This window comes from Heteronotia binoei, chromosome 8 (genome assembly GCF_032191835.1).
Source record: "Heteronotia binoei isolate CCM8104 ecotype False Entrance Well chromosome 8, APGP_CSIRO_Hbin_v1, whole genome shotgun sequence".
Lineage (NCBI taxonomy): Eukaryota > Metazoa > Chordata > Lepidosauria > Squamata > Gekkonidae > Heteronotia > Heteronotia binoei.
The window spans coordinates 91,901,582-91,925,736 of NC_083230.1; the positions used below are offsets into that span (position 1 = coordinate 91,901,582).

Genomic DNA, 24,155 nt, shown 5'->3' on the forward strand with positions numbered 1-24,155 from the left:
ATGACAATTATTTCTTTCTTGCTGTTTAGGTGAAAGAAGAAGGTTGGAGTAGAAACTGTAGAAGAGAAAGTTTTATGTGAGGTGGAAAGTTACCGAGTGAGGGGGTGAGGAGAAAAATGTCCTGTTCACACAACGGTCAGAAAGAAACTAGCAGGATGTCTGCACCCTGCCCCTTGGGCAAGCATGGTGGGGCTCCCACACATAACCAAGGGAAAGGGCACAAAAATTATTTCTATAGAGCTTGTAAGTACCAATCGAGGATTGGTGCAGGCACTTTATCCCTGAGTGTAATGCACAGAGACCATGTAGAAGACTGTTAATTTCTCGGATTGTTTTATTGGTTGGGTCCTATGACAGCTGCATCTCTCTGAAACTGATTCAGATTTGTAGTGGAGAGATAAAGTGCAAGTCATTTGTAATCAGGGTCCTGCAGAAGGCTGAAAATACAGTCAGAATCAGGCAGATTTTATGCACATTTTGCTGGCTATGCTGAAAGATGGAGTCTTACTGCAAACGAAAGAAATCCTTCAGCGGGTGAAAGATATCACAGATTATGAGCCTCTCTAGGGGTGTAGTGTCCATTTTTATATGATTTAAGGAAAGGGAGGAGGTAGAGGATTATGAGCTGGAATTTGTCATAAATTTTTTATCCATAGCAAGGTTAAATGTGACAGCTAACTGTAAAACTGCTTAAAGTTTATGGCAGTCTTAAAAAATTCTGGCAAACAGCGGAAATTATGAGATTTACAAATTATAGTCAAGGCAGAAAAAGTCATCAACTAACACAAATTTATTGAGTTGAAATTTTTTTGCCCACTTGTGGAATAATAAACATGGTGATATTACTCAACTATTTGCTTTTGGAAGCACAGTATCCATCTACTCAAGTGAAAAAAAATGTAATCCTGAGATGCTATAAACCAGGGGTCCTAACCTCAGATGGAATTGCATTATTTCACATAAACGTAGATTCTGCAGCTAGCAGATCAAGAAAGCAGAATCCTTCTCCCAGCTATCTAAATGTGTATGCTCAGTGAGTTTTCAACATGTGGGAGTATTTTCCATGCAATAATTTTACCCTTGAATTCTAAAATGGCACAGTCGTGGTAGGGCTGAACCATGCAATTCTGAATGTGCAGAAATTTAAAGGTACATGTCACGCTACACATACAAGAGCCTGAGGACTCAGAAAGTACTAAAATTCTGTTATGCTATAGACTTAAAGGAAGCACTTTACTTTCAATATGGTGTCCTCTTTTTGCTTGAGGACAAAAACGTATGAGTGAATGTAAAAGATTGTTCCTGCTTAATTTCTTCTTTCCTTGTTGGTTGTTAATACTGTGGATAAGAAAGTATGCATAAGGCTTTCTTGAATCTTCAAAGAAGGTTGTGAATTTTAGGATTATCTTCTAAGTGCATGTAGTATTACAGGGTTCCCACTGTGGAAGAAGCAACAGCAGAAAAAATCAGCAAGTCCAGGACTGGAGTTTTTCTTATTAGACTGACAATGGGATTTTGAATGTATGAGGAGTAACTCTTATCACTGAGATTTGGAACCCCAAGTAAAGGGAGGAAGGACTGTTTAATTTTTTTCAGCATTTTTCTTAGGAACCATTTTTGAGACTATCTGAAAATTTAAATGGACTTTTTGAAGACACTGTGGACTTCTGTATGAATATACTGGTGGTCTTTTGCTTCATGGTTATTATTGCTGAATATTACTTCTAGAATGAATTTTGATACTTTGAATGAATTTTGATATTGTTTCTTTATTGTGCTTTCAGTAATCTTCAAGCTTTATTGTGTATTTAGTAATCTTCAAGCTATGATACTTTGGGTGCGGTCACACGTACCATTAAAAGCGGGTGTATAGCGCTCAAATTTGAACTGCTGAATATTGATTCGATGCAGGGCAGTTCAGACAAGCATCCAAGAATGCGATTCATTCTGTTGTGTGCGATCAGACATCCAATACTATCACGCTCCTTTCTTGGAGCATGCGTAATCAGATGGTGATTTCTGGGAGGGGAGGGGGTCCATTGAACATGCGCCCAACTGTTTGGAGCTGGGAAATCAAAACTTTCTTCAGAGGCAGGGGGGGAAGAGCAAAAGTTTCCAGAATTAATGTTGCCGATCCAAACCACAGAACTGCCAGGAATTATTTTCCTAGAAATTGGCAGTGACAATGATATCTTGAAATCCTCCACATTGAAAAAAAAGAATTTTTCCCCTGTTCTGAATAGTGGGATAACGTTTCCCCCCCCCCCTCCAATCCTGTATTCATTGGAGAAGCAGAAGCGTCACCTCAGATTCCCGGATGATCTGGCAATGCGCATGTCTGCTGGGGCTTTCTTTGAAAAAAATGGTGAGAGGCAGTATTGCGCGTGAGCTGTCCAAACAACAAAAAGCCGATCCTGTGCCGCTGTTTTGCAAAAGGGCCGGACTTTATGTGCTGTCAAATTAATGCGCCATTCATGCGTAGCAAGCCTGGATGACGCCGGATGATGCTCGATTGCCAGATGTGGATGTCTGAACGAACACATTTAATCCGTCAGCCAGACGGAGCTGTGTCGAAACTAATGGTACGTGTGACCGCGCCCTTTGTATTCTTTTGATTAACACAACCTCCAGGTTGTAGCTGATCTCCTGGAATTACAACTGTTCTCCAGGAGGCAGAGATCAGTTCCCCTGGATAAAATGACCCCTCTGAGAGGTGGATTCTGTTATACTCCACTGAAGTCCTTCCCGATACCCACCTTCCTCAGGCTTCACCCCCAACATCTCCAGGTATTTCCCAACTCTGAACTGGGAACAATGCCGGATTAAATCCTGTGGAGGCCCCTAGGCAGTCAAAATCTTGGGGGCCCTCTCAGAAATTATCTCAGAGTCTGAGCACCTGCCACACTACTCACAGCCCCCGCTGCAGCCTGCAAGCACCTTCTTAAAAGCCCCCTTTACTAAGCTGCAAGGGAGAGACAGAGGCAAAATTGGTGACAATGCCAGCAACCACACCAGGCAAGTCAGGCAAAGAGCAGCTCAGTTGCTGGCTGCATGTGCAGGCTAGGAGGGCTGCAAGCAGGGGGGAAACCGAGGGGGCAGGGACCAAGCTTGGGACCCCTAAAAGTGTTGAGGCCCATAGGTCAGTGCCTAGTTGGCCTAATTGTTAATCCAGCTCTGACTGGGAATCCTAGCAGCCTCCGAGCCACCAGCCTGCCATCCCCCAACATTGCTGCCTATGCTCACTGCCCCGCAGCCCTTCAACTTCCTTCATCACCTAGGTGTTGACTGTGCATGTGCAGATGATACTCTTGCTTGGAGGAGATTTAAACCTACTTGGTATAATTTATTTTTTTTAACAGTTTTCAGATTTTTCTGCAAACTTGCTCCCCACATTTGAAGGATAATATCTTTCCTCTCAGGGCCTGATCTCTGAATTTAAATATCCACAGATCTGCTCACACATGAGGAATAGATATGTAGATGTTAGGGAGGAAGCCAATACAAAATGGTTGCCAGAAACACAGAGGAGGACTGAAGTCTGTCCATGGGTTAGAGGTCCTGCTGAGGGAAAGAGCCTCAGGAGAAATGCTTAGGCCTAGCTGGTTTTCTGGCTTTTGTGGAGACATAAATAGAGAAATTACACAAATGTAGGCTTGCCAATCCCCAGGTCCCAGCAGGGGTTCTTCCGCTTTCCCAGGCTCCTTCCCGCCCCCAGTCAGGGCTGGTGGGGGGAAGCCCCACCCCCAGAGGACCATGTGCCTTTGGAGGCTTCAGTCTCTGATTGAAAGGCTTCCTCTTGGGATGGTGTGTCTGTGTTACTTTGAAGAAATTGGCAGCAACTCGTGAGTAGAGAGGCCAATCCCTTGCTTCAGAGTTGCCAGAAATGGGGGTAGGGGGTAGGGAAACGTCTGCTGAGCACTTCATTATTCCCTATGTGGAGATCGATTCTCATAGGGTATAATGGGGAATTGATCTGGAGGTTACAGGGGCTCTGGGGGAGCTGTTTTTTGAGGTAGATGCACCAGATTTTCAGTACAGTATCTAGTGCCTCTCCCCAAAGTACCCCCCAAGTTTCAAAACGATTGGACCACGGGGTCCAATTCTATGAGCCCCAAAAGAAGGTGCCCCTATCCTTCATTAACCCCTATGGAAGGAAGATTTTTTTAAAAGTGTGCTGTCCCTTTAAATGTGTGATGGCAAGAACTCCCTTGGAGTTCAGTTATGCTTGTCACACCCTTGTTCCTGGCTCCGCCCCAATGTCTCCTGGCTCCACCCCCAAAGTCCCCAGTTATTTCTTGAATTGGACTTGGCAACCCTACACAAATGAACAAATTCCTGAAAATCCCCTTTTAGTCCTAAGCAGGTGGCAAGAAGATAGATTCCATCCTAGAACAAGAGAAGGCCTCTGTGAATATGACTTTGTCAAGCTGTGGAAACAGACAGGTGCAAAGATTTCAATGGCTAAGCACTGAGCTCTAGAAAGGGGAATAGCCATCTCTTAACTTAGAAAATATGAGAGGTGAAACTGAGACATCCGGTTGGCAGTCCTATTGCTGCTTTGTTTTCTGGGCTTCTCTAATCTAAGCTTTAAACTGTAGTTACTGTCAAACCATTGTGCGTGGGGGAGATGCATTTCAGAGAATGCAAAGCTATGTAACATGCAACATGAAGCTCCCCCAGCTCTATCCTGGACTGCCTTCCATTTGCTGTGGAGGTTATAGCATGCACTGGTTTAGCCTTTCTGCTCTCCATCTAGTGTATGGTCTGATAATAAAAATCATTAGCACTTTACCCCTTTCTGCTCTCCTTAGTAAAACAAAGGATCAAGAAAGGAAATCTCACAATGGTATAGTGGTTAAGTGTGCAGACTCTTATCTGGGAGACCCGGGTTTGATTCCCTACTCCTCCACTTGCAACTGCTGGAATGGCCTTGGGTCAGTCATAGCTCTCGCAGATGTTGTCCTTGAAAGGGCAGTTTCTGGGAGAGCTCTCTCAGCCCCACCACCTCACAGAGTGTTTGTTGCGGGAGAGGAAGATAAAGGAGATTGTGAGCTGCTCTGAGACTCTGATATTCAGAGTGAAGGGTGGGATATAAATCCAATATCATCATAATCATCATGGTTTATACCCCTTTCTATCCACCCTCTTGCAAGAAACTGTTCTCCCTTAGCCATTTGCCGGAGAAATACTTTTCTTCACTTTCCTTTCCATGAGTTTTGTTCCTTTATCCTACAACTGAACAACTTCCCCTCCCATCTCCCTCCATAAAAGATCCCTGTGCTCAGAAGTTTTCTTTTTTTCATGCTAGCGTTTGTTCATCCCATTTAAAGCATACTTCTGTCTTACAGACATCGACACACAGCAGACAGCTAACTACCTACTGCCATAGATAGCCATGAATAAAGGCAGCACTTGGTCATATGTCTCTTATAAGAAACAAAAATGACTTTGCACAGTGAGAGAGGAATAGACTCTATTTCGCAGTTCATGCCAGTCCTTCCTTGAAGGCATCCAACTCTAAACTGAGGTTTCTGGAGACATGACTTCTGAAAAGTCAAATGGCCAATCCTCTCTGCTCCCCCAGTCTAATACTATATCCTGAGTTTGAGCCTATAATGATCCAAGTTTCACAGAAGTTTTTACTGCTTACAGCATATAAGCAATCTAGAGACAGAGCACTAGTGCACTGAAATGAGGTTTTCTAATGTTTTGGGGAGTTTTGACCTCTCAGTTAATTTTTTTTTACAATATAATTTTCTACAAACCTGAGAAGGTCCCTTATTTGTTCCTAGTTCCATTTTGCTTATCTCTTAATCTACTGCTTATGGCTGGGTTTGGTATTAGATACATGATTTCCATGCTGTAGTGTTAAAACCACTACAAGTTCTATTCCAGGCATTCATCTGAAGCAGGCATATGTTACACTTCACTTTGCTGGAGTGCGGTAGGGAAGGGATAAAAGCTGGCTCCAGTCCAGTATTTTATTTTTTCATGATCCAAAGGACCATGTACACAAGGTGGTATAATCAACACCATATCCCACCATTGGTAATTGTGGTTTCTTTGACATGGAAGCTTGTGCCATGCTAAGGGGGGGGGGGGAGCTTTTGCATGCTCAGTCTGATGGAGTGGCACATTGACCTTTTGCACCTGGACCTCAGAAGGACACAGGACATGTGAGAAAGCTTCACAGTTTTACTGGAAGAACTGCAGCATAGATTAATCAGACTCTTGGAATATTACAGACTAGAGAGAAAGGTCTCCAGGCTGCCAGGACAAGCTGCCTTAAAATTGCAGCTAGATTTGAGTCCAGTAGCACCTTTGGGACCAACAAGATTTTTTGAGTATAAGCTTTCAAGAGTCAAAGCTCCCTTCACCAGATAAATTGCAGTTTTCTACACTGCAGTTTTCACAGAGCCACCATTATGCCTGCTGAAAGGTGGTTGCTGATGTGGTTCCCAGACAACGACAGCTTTCAGTGCACCTCAAGTCCCTAAGGAGCTGGGGCAGTCCACTCCATATCATATAGGCCCTATAGAACAAGCCCCGCTCCACTCCCATTCTTACAATATATGGCAGTCTTTTAGCCTGCTTTGAGTGTTCCCACTAGCCTTGCCCCCACTGGCTCTGAGTTCTGCTTACTAATACTTAATGATGGCTGTTAGAATTATTCCCAATGCCAAAACTTACTGTCCATATAAAATACACAATGGTCCTGGGCAGAGGGCAGTGAGCCTAAAAACCCTCCCAGCCAATCTTGAGCAATGCATATAAATGTCTCAATTGGAGAAGAAAAATCTCCACTTGCCCTCAAAGTGACCAGCTTGTGCCCACACTGCCCTATTAAAACAGGAAAGGGTGGGTAGGCTGTTCTGTCAAAGGACTAAAGGATGAATGGAGCACTTCCAGAGTATGTATGCATAGAATGCACAACTGTAGCAATCCAATTTTACAGCCTGAGCATTACCTCTAGGTCTCCACCTACTTTTGAAGGACCTGGGAAACAGGAAGAGATGGCCTCCAACTCAAGAGTGCTCAGAAATGGAGGCAGACACTGATATGCCCTCTTTCTTCCCCTGCTTCTTTTAATGGCACCCAGCCTTTGAGTTATTTTGGGGGGGGGGGAGCATTGGGCTGCTAGCCAATTCTGTTTGAGCTGTTACAGCAGATAATAGTGGCTTAAGCCTTTTTTGAAGTCTAGTGGGACAGCAACCATCTGTCAAGCAGCTGGAGGGCTAGATGGAAAGCTCTTGCAGATGTGAGGCCCTGGGTGTAATGTGTTCCCCTCTGGTCTACACATGTCTGGTTTTCTCAGTATGACTGGACTCCCGGGAAAATCACAGTTCTTGCAAGGAATTTCATAGGGCAGGAGTGGATCCTGCTCTGACTATTACAATCATGCTCTTCCACCCTACATACATGCCCTCATTCTAATGTCTGTCCAGGGCTAGAGTCTTTCTTACCAGCTATATTCCATCCATCCATTACTGCAACGGCCTCTTTTATTTTTAAGAGGTTTGTGTGTACCACTGATCCCCATTCACTGTAGGCACCATCAATTCATCATCAAATTCACCATGAAATCTACTGCAGTATACATGGATGCATCTAGAAAATCACATACCATTCAGCAGGGCTTTTTAGTAGAAAAAGCTCTGCAGGAACTCATTTGCATATTAGGCCACATCCCCTGATGTCACTATTGTTCCACAAAATGGCTTTTTAAAAGAAAAGGCCCAGCAGGAACTCATTTGCATTTTAGGCCACACCCTCTGACACCAAGCCAGCTGGAACTGCATTCCTGCTCAAAAAAGCCCTGCCATTCAGCGTGTCTTAAGCCATATCCACATTAGTTAGCTAAAAAAAGAAAAGGCTTAAACCACTATTATCTGCTATAACAGCTCAAACAGAATACAAAACTCCCACTTTGGATAACTGATTAAGCCATGAATTGTAAGTAATACAATGCTTTTTTATTAGAGTCCTCTCAACCTACCCTTCCGGACTAGAGCCTACACACTGGGATAACCACAACAGAATTGAACGCTGTGGGATATGTCCTCAAATTGACACTGGGTTTGAAAGACACTGACAAAAGCTGAAGCTATTCAGGAAGAGCTGTGATTGTTGCTGCACTTCAAACATTCTTAGATGGGACAATAGCACACGGGATAGAGAAACTATACTCTTTTCAGTACAACTAATTTGGATGCTGTAAGAATCTAAAACACTAAAGCCTGCGTCCCCAAGCCTTGAATGTGCCAAGAGTTTGATTAAGCTATGCTGAAATTCTTTAAATAAAGCTGTGGACTTCAATCTTGGCAACTATGTAAAACTTAAAATTGCCAAGGTTGCACATTGCACAAGACAGAGCAAAATAAAAACATTGCTGAAAATGATCCATAATAGAATAAAAAACCTGCCTCTCCTCTGGGAAGCAACAGGGCTTCCTGTACATTCTGCCTACCATGGTGGAGGTTAGCTGGAACAGGCTGCTGAAACACAGCACAAATGCTATAGTGTAACTAGTTTTAATCATTTTGATAGCATTTTAAACATTTTTACTTTTCCAATTGCAACAATTCTGCAAGGAAGGTCACTGACAGGGCTTTTTTTTAGCAGGAACGCACAGGAATGCAGTTCTGGCTGGCTTGCCGTCAGTGGGTGTGGTCTAATATCCAAATGAATTCCTGCTGGGCTTTTTGTAGAAAAAAAAGCCCTGGTCACTGATAATCCAGTTCTACCAGCAGAGAACAGGACCTGGGGCTTCATGGTTTCATTAAACATAAGGTCCCTGGGGTTCATGGACATCTAGTTGGTACTGCGTGAACTAACAGGGCAATATATAGCTGTGGCATGCATGGGCAGTTTCATGTGGGTTGTGTAAGATGCAGAAGATCACAGGCAAAAAACACAATGCATATGTGACAGCATAATTTCCAATAACATATACCACATACCACCAAACTATGCCTCCAACAAAAGTAGCTACAGTCTAGGCATGGCTATGAGTATAGAAGAAACTACCTGTTTGCACATGCACCTGTACCTATGGTACATAACATCCTACTACAGTCTGTTTGTTCTGATAAATGGTACTCCTTGGTAGATTACATTCCCTGTTTTGCCTTTCAGGAAAAGGTTTGGGTTTTCTTTTAGTGTGTATACACATAGCCTGATGGTTCTCTGTTCTCACCCCTACTCTGGATCTCTAGAAGTTAAATCTCTGAGCACAAGCAGATAAATCGTGACTTTAGCAAATGCACACATGGCTATCACCTGCCACCACATTGTTTTCCTTCACTACTAACTTAGCCCCCTGTCTAGATAGGACCACTTAGTAGCCCTTTCCTGGATAGCTCAGGCTAACCCAATCTCATCAGATCTCAGAAGCTCAACATGGTCGGCCTTGGCTAATATTTGGAAGGGCAACCTCTGAGGAATTCAGGGTCGTGACGCAGAGACAGGCAATGGCAAACCACCTCTGAAATGTCTCTTCCCTTAAAAACATGTCTAGCTCACCGCTTAGTGGTGCCATAACACTAAAAGAGCTAAAACTTCGGGCTGTTAGACAATCTTAGGATCTCCTGGCTATACTACACACAATGCCATACTACAACAACAACCTAGAGCACAGGCTGTCCCAATGGTTTGTAGAGCACCAGCACAGCATGCAGGAGGTCCTAGGTGATGGGAAAGACTTTTCTCTGCCAATACCCTGCAGAGCTGTTGCTTGGCTCTATTTCCTATTTCTTTAAGAAAACAGTATGATACTTTTCTGTCATTAAAACATCACCAAAGGAGACTCGTAGCAATATAAAGGAAAAAAACCCAGTAAAATCAAGTTAATAAAACAATAACAGCTGCAGCAAATAACACAACTCATAGCACATAAAAGAAGTCTTAAAACAGCAGCAGGGTTCATAATCCATCAAATTGATTATAGAACAGCAGAAGTAATTCATTAAATATGGGTTGATGAAATCCTTATTATTATTCTTTTTGCCTAACAATGACATGGAATATATACCCAGGCAAACCCAATCTAGTCAGATCTCAGAAACTAAAGCAGGATCAACTCTGGCAAGTACTTGGATGGGAGACCTCCTTAGAATACCAGAAGTCAGGATCAGGAGGCACAGGCAGGCTTTATTCAGCCATCTCTCTGAATATCCTCAAAGTCCCAGTAGGGATCACTCACCAGAGGTTGCCATGACTTCCAGGTGCACGCACACTCTCACACACACACACAAATTTAAAATTGATACGAAATATATAGATTCTGTGATATAATCAAGGCAGGCCTTTGTTTATTTGATCTGGTGGGTCTGAGGTATCCCCTGCTGAAGTGACTGCCAGTGTGTCCTGCTCATGAGCATAACTAGCATCCTCCAGTGCACATAATGTTCACCTTCTTTACAATTTGCATGAATACAACTGCTTTAAGAATTTATTCTGGATATAAACTCTCTCACTGAAGGGTTGATATGACCTCAGCTCATAGCTGGGCTAACAGGCAAAAATGATCCTTCAAGTAACCCAGTTTAAACAGTTGAGCAGAGTTGGACAAGATATTCTTGGAGGCTATCAGCTGTTCTCCATGTGAAAACAGGCATGGTAACTTAAGAGGGCACAAGAGCATCTCTGTTTTCATTTTTGAAATATGGGCGGATGTTCATGGTGTACCATGGAGAACACTTGGGGGTCAGACCAGTGATAAATGTTGTCTGTTGCAGGGGGTGAACCATACATAATGTAACAGATGGTTTGGTGAAAATTTTAAACTTGTAGATTGTTTGGGGATATGGCACAGATGAGTTCTGAAATGAAATATACTCCTAATTAAAATATACTCCTAACTCAGCTGTTCACCTAAAGCACAAAGGAAGCCTACAACAATGAGGTAGCAAGAGATCAAAGATACAGAAAGCAAAGAGTAAAAGATTAAGGCATCTAAATCTGTTATCTATTTATCCAAGTAAAATCCACCTGGCCTATAAAATCCATACAAGCATTTCTTCAGATAGCTGAGGAAAGTTAAGTAGCAGAGAGAACAAAAATCAGCAGAGATTGCATAGAAAAGTATATGTGACAGTGGGCAAACAGAGATTAAAGACAGGCCAAATACTTTGGAGGTTTTCTGGATCATAAAAGAACAAAGCTAACAATTGACAGAGGAATAGAGACCATGGGAAAAGGGCTGCTTTCAGTATTTGGGAATTTCACAACATGGTGGCATGGCAATATTGAAGGCAGCAGAAACTCACCATACTGATGAAAAGGAAATGGGCAGCAGATGGGTACAGTCCCCCCATGTAACAGTATAAAGCCTCCAAAGTCCAAGCAAACTGATATTATGCATCAAGACAGAAGCTGTGCATTGCTGATTTAAAAAAAAAAAAAAAGCAAAACCCCAGAGACTAAGAATACAAAGGATTTTGATCCTCCTAACGGCAGCTTTTAGATGAAAAAGCCAGACCTACCACAGACTCACCTATGGAGTCAGTAAGAATAGAAACCAATGTAACTGCATAAATCGCCCTTTGGAAATGATTTAACTGGCCTGTGGCCCACAGAAGTTAAAACTTACAGATATCTCTGAAGACAGCAAATGCTGTTCAAATTATGTTGCAAGCCCACTGTGCAATGCTGAATACAAGGGACAGACACACATTTTATTTTATTAATTCTGGAAATAGACAAAATGCAACATGATCTGTTATTAAGATCTCACCAACTGCAGAAAGCCAAAAAAATCAAAGAGCTTGGACAGGATTCTTATGTCCTACAGCTATCAAAGATTCAAAGCAATCATATTTCAGTGCCACATGTCAGGGGCAGATCTACATATTTTTTGAGTGGGGGCAAAACCAAAAAATGGCACCCCCACTCAAAAAATGGGAGGCAGGCGATCTGCCTCCCCATTTAAACACCCAGATGGGGAGGGAAGCCAAGGGGCTGCCTTTGGGGAGACTGCAAAGGCAAGCAATCTGCCTCCCCCTCCCCATTTAAACACCCCATAGGTGTGTTTAAATGGGGAGAGAAGCCCAGGGGGCTTTCCTTTGCTGCCTCCCTGCCTTGAAGGGAGACTGTAAATGCAAGCAATCTGCTTCCTCTTCCCCAATTAAACACCCCACGGGGTGTTGACATGGGGAGGGAAGCCAGGGGGCTTGCCTTTTCCGCCTCCCTGCCTCACAGGGAGACTGCAAAGGCAGGCAATCTGCTTCCCCCTCTCCATGCAAACACCCCAACAATGTTGGATATTTAAATGGGGAGGGAAGCCCGGGGCTGCCTTTGCCATCTCCCCGCCTTGCTGAGAGATGGCAAAGGCAAGCGATCTACCTCCACCTCCCCATTTAAACATCCCATCGGGTGTTTACATGGGGAGGGAAGCCAGGGGGCTTGACTTTGCTACCCCCCCTCCCCTTGCAGGGAAACTGCAAAGGCAGGTGATCTGTCTCACCCTCCCCCTTGGGAGGGGAGGACGATCAGAGGCAGGGGACTCTTTTCACCGCCTCTCCACCTTGCAGAGAGGTGGGGAAAGGAGCTGATCTGCCTCCCTCCCCGTTTAAAGACCCCTCCAGCCAGAGGGAGGCAGATCAGCTCTTTTCAGTGCCATTGGCCTGATCCAACATGGCTTCTCTTATGTTCTTATGTTCTAAATATCATGCTGGCCTGTGTGAGAGATGCTTATCCATGAGCAACTTCTGTGGAGCTAAGATAATATTTAAATGAGTCAACCACATAGATGGGAGCCAATTGCATAGGTCCCTGCAATGAGGAAGGAGTGCTTATTTCTTGGAGAGTTCCATTTATTACATTATACCCTCCCTCCAAGGAGATCAGGGCAACCTACATCTGCTTCTCTGTCAGTTTATTCCAACTCCTCTGTGATGTAGGTTAGGCTCGCAGTGACAGTGACCAGCTAATGCTCATACAATGAGATTCATGGCTAATGGGAATCTGAACACATGTCTCTTGGATCCCAACCTGACACTCTAATTCAGGGATCCCCAAAATGCTGCATGTGGGAGCCACATGGTGCACACCAACAGCTTTCCTGGATCCCACCAAGTGTTTTAAGAAAGTAGGTGGGGCCAAGGGGGCTTTTTATTACCCATTAGAGATTTGATCAGATGTACTCATAGAAACATAGAGTTGGAAGGGACCTCCAGAGTTATCCGGTCTAACCCCGTGCATAGTGCAGGAACTTCACAAATACCTCCCCCCCCCACACACACACCCAGTAACCCCTGCTCCATGCTCAGAAGATGGCAGAATCCTCCAGGATCCTTTGCCAATGTGACCTGGAGAAAAACTGCTGACCAACCCAAGGACCAATCAGCATTAATAATCATAAACATTTTAGGAGGAGCTGCCACAGTACCACAAGGAACTTCACTGTGTGACTGAAAGTAGACTGTGGCAGTTATTTTGTGGCTACCTCTGCCTCCTGCGGCAGCCATTCAGTCATCGCACTCAGGTTGCTAGGTCCCTCCAGGCAACTGGGGGGAAACTGGGGGGGGGCAGGATGGAGGCCCAGCAATGTGCCTACATCACTGTCCACGTTACCCTGAAGTCATTACTTCAGGGATGTCAAGGTGACACTCTGGTATTTGGGCAAAAACTCTATAGTGAATTTGGCTTCTATCATAGGGTTTTTGCCCAAATACCAGAGCTTTGCCCAACATCATGACATCACTTCCGTGTCACTTGGGCAGTGATGCAGACATGTTGCTGCACATTGGCTGGATCTTATTAATGTATTTTTAAATTAATGTATTTAATTATTAATGTATTTTTAAATTGATTCTTGTTAGCTTTTGTGTTGTGAGCCGCCCTGAGCCCGCCTCGGTGGGGTAGGGCGGGATATAAATCGAATAAAATAAATAAATAAATAAATCTCCTTCCTTTTCAGGGTACGTTTCTCCCATCAGTCAGCTAATAACTGCTCCAGTCACTCCACCATCCTATCCAAAAAAGATGCCCATATTCAGCTCCTGTCCATGTGATGGGGTCACCGAAACACTACTCAGGTCACATGGAATTCAGTCACAGAAAAAGAGCAGTGCCAGTGCTAGATACAGCCCCCTGTAAGAATTTCTATTTTGAGACTACTAGCACCTGCATATCCTCCATAAGTCACTGGCAATGTGCTTTTACTTAATTTTCAAGACAAGCAGGGAGAACTAAGGACAGAAACATCTGTATAGTCATCAAGGTTTCACAAACCCGCAGAATCTGTCAACATCATCCACAAGCTGGCCCTCCCTCTTTCTCAGCTTTGAGGGACTCCAGAAAAGGCCAGGCAGCCCTGATTTCATCTGACAAAGAAAGTATAAGTGATTATCACAGAACATTTTTCAGAAAGTCCTGAAGCTCTTTCTGGTTGAGAAAAGGAAAGATGTAGTAAGAGTGGGATTTAATTTCTCAAAGAGATTTTCTTTCAGCTTTGTGCATGCTTCTGCAAATCAATTCCTACCATCTGGCTCAAGCAGATTTCATTGCCTTTGTGTTTACATTTGGAGGAGAGGGGGAAGGTGAAGAGCCTTGGGTATTTAGCTACATTTACATGTGTCATCAATACCTCCAGATATTTAAATGTCTACCCTTTTTTCAGGTTAGGTATAATTTTTAATTTGGAAACATAATTTGGACATACCAGATTAAATGTTTTTTATTCAGACAGAAAGAAGCTGGGTTTTTTTGTTATACATAACAATAATTGCTTAGATTCAACTAGCTTTTTCCCTGATGAAAAACGGAGGAAGTGGCCTCCTGGGACCACCAAAAAATTATGCCAGGGATTGTGGGACCTGCCTGGATGAAAGCCATAGAGCATGGTAAGAGATGCTAACAGAAAGGGTTGCCAGGTCTGTGTTGGAAAATACCTGGAAACTTTGGGGGTGGATCCAAGAGAGAGCAGGTTTGGGGAAGGGAGGGGCCTCAGCATGATACAATACCACAGAGTCCACCCTTCAAAGTGCCCATTTTCTCCAAGGGAGCTGATCTCTGGAAATCTACCATGCCTTGTGGCCTGTAGTTCAACAAGGTCACTTGTATCAATGTAAAAAACCATAGCAATAAAAATACTACAAAAAGCAACAAATGATATCTAACAACAGAAATAAAATTAGCAGGGTAACTGAAGATCCCACTGAAGCTGAATGGTTTCAACTCATCTGATGGCAGCTGCAATCCACACAACTACCATATCATAGAAATACGGAGTTGAAAGGGATCCCAAGGATCATCTAGTCCAGGGGAAGCCAAACTGTGGCTCGGGAGCCACCTGTGGCTCTTTCACACTATTCGCCGACGCAGGAATTCGGAGGCTAGCCTTACAGTGACTCTCCTCCTTCCTTGAAGGTCGGGGACAAAGGGTGGCGATTGGAGGAGAGCTGTCCCAGAGACACCTACTTAATTGTGGGGTGCCTCAGGGGGCAGTTCTCTCCCCGATGTTGTTTAACATCTACATGCGCCCCCTTGCCCAGATTGCCCGGAAGTATGGGCTGGGTTGCCACCAGTATGCTGATGACACCCAGCTCTTATCTATTAATGGACAGCCGGACTGACGATGTCCCTATAAATCTGGACCGGGCGTTCAGAATTATTTCTTCTGAATATCTGTAGAGAAAACCTCCCACCTAAAACGATTAAGGTATTAATGTATATAGTCACCACTGCGAGAATATTATTTGCTAAATATTGGAAGACGCCCCAAATTCCTTCCAGAGAAGAATTTATTGTTAAGCTTATTGAAGCTGCGGAGTTGGATTTAATGACTACAAGATTGCGTGAAGGCAATTTATTAAAATGTAAAGAGAGCTGGGAACCAATATACTGTTGGGTAAAAAGTAAAGGATTGACATTGGAATAATGGAAATACTATGAATGAATAAATCTTTGTTCGCTCCCGGGATGTTTGGGAGTGTGTGTGTGGGGTGGAGGGTGTTTGGATCCATTGGAAGAATGTAAGGAAGTGTATGTTTATGTATTGTATGTATATGTATATATGTATGTATTTGTCGTTAATTGTTGTTTTGGTTTTTTCACTTGGGTGCAATAAATATTTTAAAAATAAAAAAATAAATAAAAAAAAATAAATAAATCTGGACTGGGCGTTGCAAGCCGTGGCGGGTTGGCTCAGGCTGAAGCTGAATCCAGCGAAGACAGAGGTTTTTTGCGTGGGTTGCGGCAGGCCAAGAGGGGAGATCTCCCTACCAACCTTTGATGGTGCGTCACTGCCAATTGTGTACCGAGTTCGTTACAAGGTGCTGGTTATTACCTTTAAAGCCCTATACGGCCGAGGACTGCCTCTCTCCATATGTTCCCCAGAGAGCACTGAGATCTAGTTCCCAAAATCTTCTACGAATCCCTGGACCAAGGGAGGCTAGACTGAAAACAACAAGGGAGCAGGCCTTGTCTACAATGGCTCCCCAATGGTGGAATCAACTACCAGAGGAGGTGTGAGCCCTGCGAGACCTAAATCAGTTTCGCAGGGCTTGCAAAACCATCCTCTGCCAACGTGCGTTTAAGATGGAACCCTGGTAATGACACCTAGCCATCCTATACATATATCAAACTGTAGCACTTTAATCTGTAGTCTATAATATTTAATTGTTTATTTAACTTAATTTGAATGTAATTTAACTATATTTTAATTGTCTTTTATAGTAATAATTGTATTTTATTGTAATCATGGTATATACCATGTCCTGTGAGCCGCCCTGAGCCCGCCTCGGCGGGGGAGGGCGGGATATAAGAATAAATTTATTATTATTATTATTATTCCATCAGCCAGCCTGGAAAAGACATTCCTCTCTTTAAATCACTTCTCCAAGCCAAGCCAGCTGCTGGCTTGAATGCATTTAAAACTTTAAGTTGCCTTCTTTACACCTCTCCCTCCCATCTCTCCCACCTATTTCCTTCCTTCCTTCCTGTCTTGCAGCTCTCAAACATCTGATGTTCATATTTTGCGGCAAACAGTGGTGGACTGGCCAGGGTGTCAGCTTGCCCGATGGCAAGTGGGCCCCTGATGAAGTGGGCCCCCTTAAACATTAGACAATATGTTAAAAATGTTAATGTTCTTTTAGTCCTTGAAAATATAATAGACGTTCCAATATTATTACTGTAATGCAACTAACATTTACATTGTATTTAATGCTGCCAGCCTCCAGGTAGGGCCTGGGGATCTCCCACTTTTACAACTGATCTCCAGCTGGCAGAGATCAGCTCCCTTGGAGAAAATGCAGTCTGTGTTTACATTTAATATCTACTGCATACTGCCAATAAAATGTACAATATATGTACACTGCAATTACTAATTACAACGCATATCCAGACTACAAAACTCAGCTCCCCTGGAGAAAATAGATGCTTTGGAGGGTGGACTCCATGGCTCTGTATATCCCACTGAGCTCCCTGTCCTCACCAGACTTCACCCCCAAATCTCCAGCAGTTTCTGAACATGGATCTGGCAACTCTACCCCACCCCCCTGCCAGGGGGGACCTGGCAAGCTCATCATCCAGCCTCTGCTTAACCTCCAAACAAGGAGAACCCACCACCTCCAAAGGAAGGCTGGGGAACCAATTTAACTGTCACAAAGTTCTTCCTAAAGTTTAGCCGAACACTTTTTTGATTTAATTTCATTTAATTGTGTGCATGTAGGCCCTTTAATCATGGTTTAATTCTAGATTTAATGTCAGATTTCAGTTGTGCTTATTTATTTATCTAGGACATTTGTATATTCCACCATTCTCCTGACACAGAGCCAAAGGCGACTGACTTGCCAGGATCACCCTGGCAACCAGCAAGAGACCAAGTGAGTGGAGATATGGGGGCAGTGATGTCACACCTCTGTAGGACCCACAGTGTGCTGGTCCTCCTGAAGTTAGGGTTGCCAATCCCCAGGTGGGGGCAGGGGATCCCCTGGTTTGAAGGCCCTCCCCCCACTTCAGGGTCATCAGAAAGCGGGGTTGGGGGTGGGGAGAGGAGAGAAATGGCTTCTGGGGACTCTATTATTCCCTATGGAGACTTATTCCCATAGGAAATAATGGAGAATTGATCCACTGGTATCCGGGGCTCTGGGGGGGCCCTGTTTTTTGAGGTAGAGGCACCAATTTATCAGTATAGCATCCAGTTCCTCTCCCCAAAATACCCTCCAAGTTTCAAAAACATTGGACCAGCGGGTCCAATTCTGTGAGTTCCCAAAGAAGGTGCCCCGATCATTCATTATTTCCTATGGAAGGAAGACATTTAAAAATGTGTGTGGTCGCTTTAAATGTGATAGCCAGAACTCCCTTTGGAGTTCAATTATGCTTGTCATACCCTTGCTTCTGGCTCCACCCCCAAAGTCCCCAGATAGTTCCTGAATCGGACTTGGCAATCCTATCTGAATTACATCATGCATAGACTTATTAGGGTTGTCAAAAAGGTTGCCAGGCCTTTCCCTAGGGTGGGAGGCTTCCTGCTGATTGTCTTTGTTGCCTGCTGCCCCTCAGACTCGCAGTGGGAGAAAAATAAAGAACAAATTGCTGCCAGCCTTAACCATAGAGTTCCCAGCAATTCCTGGAGCTACCCATTATATAGTTACATCAATGTAGTGATAATGACAGTGTATCCTGATATCCTGATATCCATGCCCTCCCCAGACTTCCCCATTGGTTGCTAGGCTTAGCCTGGCAACCCTATCAATGCAAGAGTTTCTGTTTAAATAATACATTTTCTTTTGTTTACCACATAATTTGTTTTGTACTTTCACCTTTTATTTTCCCCTACCTCTCAGATAGCAAAAATTCCAAGACACGTGCTCTGGTGGCTTAGCGTACAATAATTTCTTGGGTATATTTGCATTTTTTCTTATAGGAAATAAAGATATTTATACTTCAAAATTCCATAAATGTGCCAAATAATACAATTTTGCATGCCAACTAAATTATATGCAATATAGTTACTGTTGATAAATTAGCAAAATAAATTTAGGTGTGCTGGGAAAATAAATAATGCATATATTTCATCCCCCCCCCTTTTAAAAAAAAATCTCACTGGGGGGGATTTTTCCCATGGCTTCAAATTTCTGGAAATTTAACATTTTTATACAAGGTTTCCTTAGAGTAGCATTGCAAGCTCCAGTCTCCTAAACAGAATGGGCCTAGAAGGGCATAAAAGAGTCAAGGATAAAACATTACACAGATATGTTAAACTAAGCAAGATGTCCAATCTTGAACAATCCTTCTGTAGTCATGGTTGGCATTAAAGGTTGGAGACCTTCCATTAAGTAGCTTCTTATGATGGGTTAGAATAATATGTTGGTAATAAATAGTTCATAGCAATAAACCAGCAGATGTTGAAATACAATGATTTGGGAACATTCTGAAAACAAAGGATTTTATAAAGGCTTAAAATATTCCATACATTTTATATTGATTGTTTCACAGCACACATTTCTACTTTCATCTTTTTGATAAATATAGTTGCTATTAAAATGCAAAAAGTCAACAGTTTAAGTTACTGTCCTTAAGGCAAAAGTTCTTAATTTTAATATTTATGTCTATCAAGACGGTTAGAGACTCAAATGAAATATTAAGAAATGGCTTGGATCCTGTGAATAAATTTGTACTAACAGGAGACATGTGATTTTTGACATTTCTTCCCACCTGACAGACTTCTGATTCTTGGGGGTTCCCTGTCCCCAGTGGGAGCAGAATAACACAATCATTTGCCATGGTGATTCCACTAAGCAGGGCAGACAGAAATTTATCTCTGAGATTCATCTATAAAAGGCAGTGCAAGACATAGATGGAGATGAAGATGAAGAAGAGGAACCACCCACCCATGGGAGTATGAAAAAAACCACTTTATAAATATGAATTGATGGGGTCTGAACTGCCAGTATCTGACCAAGAGAAAGATCTTGGAATCATGGTAAATAACTCACTGAAAATGCCAACTTGGTGTGTGAAAGGCAAATACTATGCTGAAGATTAGAAATGGCATTGAAAACAAATCAGCCAATATCATAATACCCCTGTATAAATCTATTCTGTGGTTCCATTTGGAATACTGTGTACAGTTCTGGCCACTGCACCTCAAAAAAGATAATACAGAATTGGGAAAAATGCAGAAAACCTAAAATGTGTAAGGGAATGTAAGACTTTCCCTATGAGGTTAGGGCTTGGAGAAACAATGATTGAAGGGTGACATGATAGAAGTTTACCAAAAAAGTATCTTGAAGTGACTTACAATTCACATTCCCTTTCCCTCCCCACCTTGTGAGAGTTTTGAGAGAACTGTGACTGGCCCAAGGTCACCTAGGAGAAGCAGTGAAGAATCAAACTCAGTTCTCCAGATTAGCGTCTGCTCCACTTAACCACAACACCACTCTTAAGCATGAGTGGCAAGCTCAAGGGCATTTAGTGTGCTTCAAAGCAAATTAGCAATTTCAACACAGGCCTACCTAGTTCTAGGCTGATGACTACACCACATTAGACCATCAGTAAAAAAACAGAAAGAAATGACTATGAAAGGACTATCTCTAGCACTTTCTCTGTCTGAAATGATTTAATGTTCCTACTGAGCAAGACAAGAACTTTCTGTATCTGGGATATTAATTTCACCATAAAGAAGATATAAGCATCATCGTTTCACCTTTCCAATGGAGTGCCTGAGTCACTTTGCCTTCAGCCACCTCATTCACTGGGGGAAACTTTCTCACCAGATTTTTTTATGAGACATGCCTCTCAGGTTTGCTTTCACTCTTTGTTTTACAGCACACACAACTTACTGAGTTACAGTAGTTCTAACCACTAAAGTCCATGAGGCTTGTAAATATTATGTGGTATCTTTAAAGTTATAACCTTCTTCTAGAAGGCACTAGGGTACTCTCAAAGAAACTTATAAGGAAAAGGTGCTTGGAATGTAAAACCGCAGCTCATGCCTACTTTCCCTCAAGCAGAAATTTAATTCTTGACTGAACCTGAGAAAGCGCCACCAAAATCAGAGAGCTTTAATACTGACAGATGTCTTTTCTTCCTGAGAAAAAAGCGTGTCTATTTACTCTTGTGCAAACCTCACTACATACATCAGAACTGGATTAATTATAGTAATAGGGATAAGCAGTTTCCCTGGCTCCATTTCTCAGTTCATCTAAACAGCATTCTATTCCTCAAGCTTTTCATTCCTCTATTTTATACTAAAGGAGCACATTTCATTCCCAAAGATTATCTGAACACATATTTTACTTCACTATTTAACATGGCATTTCATGTGATCTTGGCTGAATTCATGCTTCAAGTCATTACTGTGTTCCCCAAGGACACATATGTGAGTTTGTTTGAGGTGGGGAGATAAGAGGCTTGAAACACTTGGACTCAGACTGCCTGCTGCTCAATATGTGGTTTTTGGCATAATGCCAAGAGAGGCACAAACTATCATATAAAAATGTGTCTTAATAATTTTGTGTGCATCAAAATGCCGCAGTGAAAAACTACAAGGTATGTTTTAGTGTATAATATCGGTGAATGAACAGTGGAAAGCGTCAACTGCAGAAAATGTTAGGTCCTTGAGTCATGAGATAATCAGGAAAAAGGCAGGCATATGATTTTTTAAAAATAAACATATAAATACTATATGGATAAACCTGTATCTAATTTATCGTTTGAAAGGTAACTGAGCAACTCGTGGCCACCAGTCTTTTTTTCCTTTGTTGAAGGTTGAATGTTTTGATGGTTGGATGGTTTACCCAGGCCCGGCATGTGGGAGTAGGCCATGTAGGCGGCTGCCTTGGGCGCCGCATGGCCTACAGGGCGCCACAAGGTGCTCCCTCCACATATGCCAGCTGGCGCAGCTCTGCCTCTTTCCCCTGCCCGAAACTCGGGTGGATGAAAGAGGCAGTTCGGCCTCGTTTCCGGGCTGCCTCTCCTGCAGGGGAGCCAGCTCAAGAGCGAGGATGAGCCCCTGTGCCAGCTCTTTCCCCCGGCCAAGGCTTGGGTGGAGGAAAGTGGCTTGGTTTCACTCTCAGGCTGGCTCCCCTTCAGAAGAGGCAGACCAAGAGCAAAGAGGACACCCTGCGCCAAGCTCTTTCCCCTGCCCGAGATTCAGGCAGAGGAAAGAGGCTCGGCTTCGCTCTCAGGCTGGCTCCCCTTTGTGTATTGGAATGTGTGTGTGCCTTTAAATCTGAGCAGGACCCAAAGTTTCATCGGGAGCAGCAAGCAGCAGAGCCACATGGCTCTTCCCAGTGAGTGTGAGAGATTTAAGACAGCAGAGCCCCTGCAGTTGTTTCAGAAGTCATAGTAAAGAGTTAACTGGAATATGGAGGAAAACTAGGTCTAAGGTAGACCTTTCTCTCCTATACTCTCATTTTCCTGTTAGTCTAAAAAAGTTGGTGGAAATACAGCAGATTGTTACATTCTGGAACTCCTGGGAATAAAGCAATTGCCCCAGTGACATCACAAAAGTGTGGACTTGCAAACTAGTTTGGATGCTTTGTGAGAGTTTGTGAGTGTGTGTGCTCCCTTTCACTAAGTGGAAGTGCAGCTGCTGGTGGATGAGGAAATGAAGACTGTATTCAGGGGAACTGCACTGCTGTGTTTTTATTTATTTTAGGGAATGGGAAAGTCTACTGGCTCAACCCTAAAAGTCCCCAGGCTCCACTTCCAAAGTCCCCCAGTATTTTTATGAAGCATCCATTTTCTCCAGGGGAACTGAACTTTATAGTCTGGAGATAAGCTGTAATTTCAGGGGATCCTCAGGTCCCACCTGGAGGCTGGCATCCTTAAAAGTAACACCCATTGAATTGAATCTGTACATGAGCAGGCTTAACTAGAGAAATTTCTAGAGCCTGGAGCAAAAGAGCTCCTTGAACTCTACTTTACTAATGATTTTAGAGCCAATTTGGACAAGCCTGGCACCTCACTCATTTGCTTCTTCCCTTATAGACAAGTCTGAAGACAAGTAAGCTGTCTGATTTCAAAGAAATTACAGAAATGTGTAACTCTGTTTTCTCCTTTATGGTTTCTGTGTAGTAGTAATTGTGTAGGAGAATAAAAAGCTTTTACCTGACTCACATGAAGAGACTGCACTTCAAATGAAGAGACTGCACTACTGTTCTTCATCTCTACCAGTTTGCCTCAGAGCAATTACTTTCACGAACCAGATTTTAAAAAGGCTTGAACAGATACTGGGAATCCTCACAAACAGCAAATGAAAACGCAAAAATGTATTTGGCTGTACCATGTAAGTCTGCATTTAGAAGTACATCTCTCCACATTAAAACACTGAATACAAATTCTTTTCACATACTAGTTCTGTATGCATGGGGTGTTGTTGTTTTTTAAACTGAGAGGAACATTCAGTCATGGGCATCGGCGATCACATCTGCAATTGCAATGATATGGTTTCAAACACAGACTTACCACATAGAGTACCAGACCTCTATTACAGCCATTTGCATTTCTGTCCCCTCCTGCCAGTTTGGTGTAGTGGCAATTTGGTGTAGTGGTGAAGTGTGCGGTCTCTTATCTGGGAGAACCGGGTTTGATTCCCCACTCCTCCACTTGCACCTGCTGGCATGGCCTTGGGTCAGCCATAGCTCTGGCAGGGGTTGTCCTTGAAAGGGCAGCTGCTGTGAGAGCCCTCTCCAGCCCCACCCACCTCACAGGGTGTCTGTTGTGGGGGAGGAAGGTAAAGAAGATTGTGAGCCGCTCTGAGACTCTTCGGAGTGGAGGGCAGGATATAAATCCAGTATCTTTTTCTGCTGCTCTTGTTCTCTCTCAATCTCACATGTACACACCAATCAAATTGCTTTTTGAAACAACTTGGTCATTTTTCAGGGTTTTTTTCTGGAAAAAGAGGTGCTAGAACTCTCATGAGGGAAATGAAGGAGAAACACATGAGTGCCCCTTATGAACTTTTAAATGGTTTTTGAGAATTTTGTTTCCACAAAGAGGTTCCGGAACTCTGTTTTTCCGGGGGGGGGGGGCGGGAATAGCTCTTGTCATTTTAAAGAAGAAACAAAATACTTTTTATTTGTTTTCCTTCTGTTTCCAAAGCATGTTGTTTAATCTCCACAGTTAATTTCTTGGGCAGAAGGAGTTTTGTTTGTTTCCAAATATGTATTCCTATCGGGCAATGATGGCATATTTCAACCACAGTA

At 43.1% G+C, this 24,155-nt stretch overlaps 1 protein-coding gene across 2 annotated transcripts in view; it reads right to left on the bottom strand.

Annotated features, from left to right (window-relative positions):
- Positions 1–24,155, bottom strand: part of CHST11 (carbohydrate sulfotransferase 11) — a 318,884-nt gene that overhangs the window by 206,654 nt on the left and 88,075 nt on the right. The window lies entirely within an intron of this gene.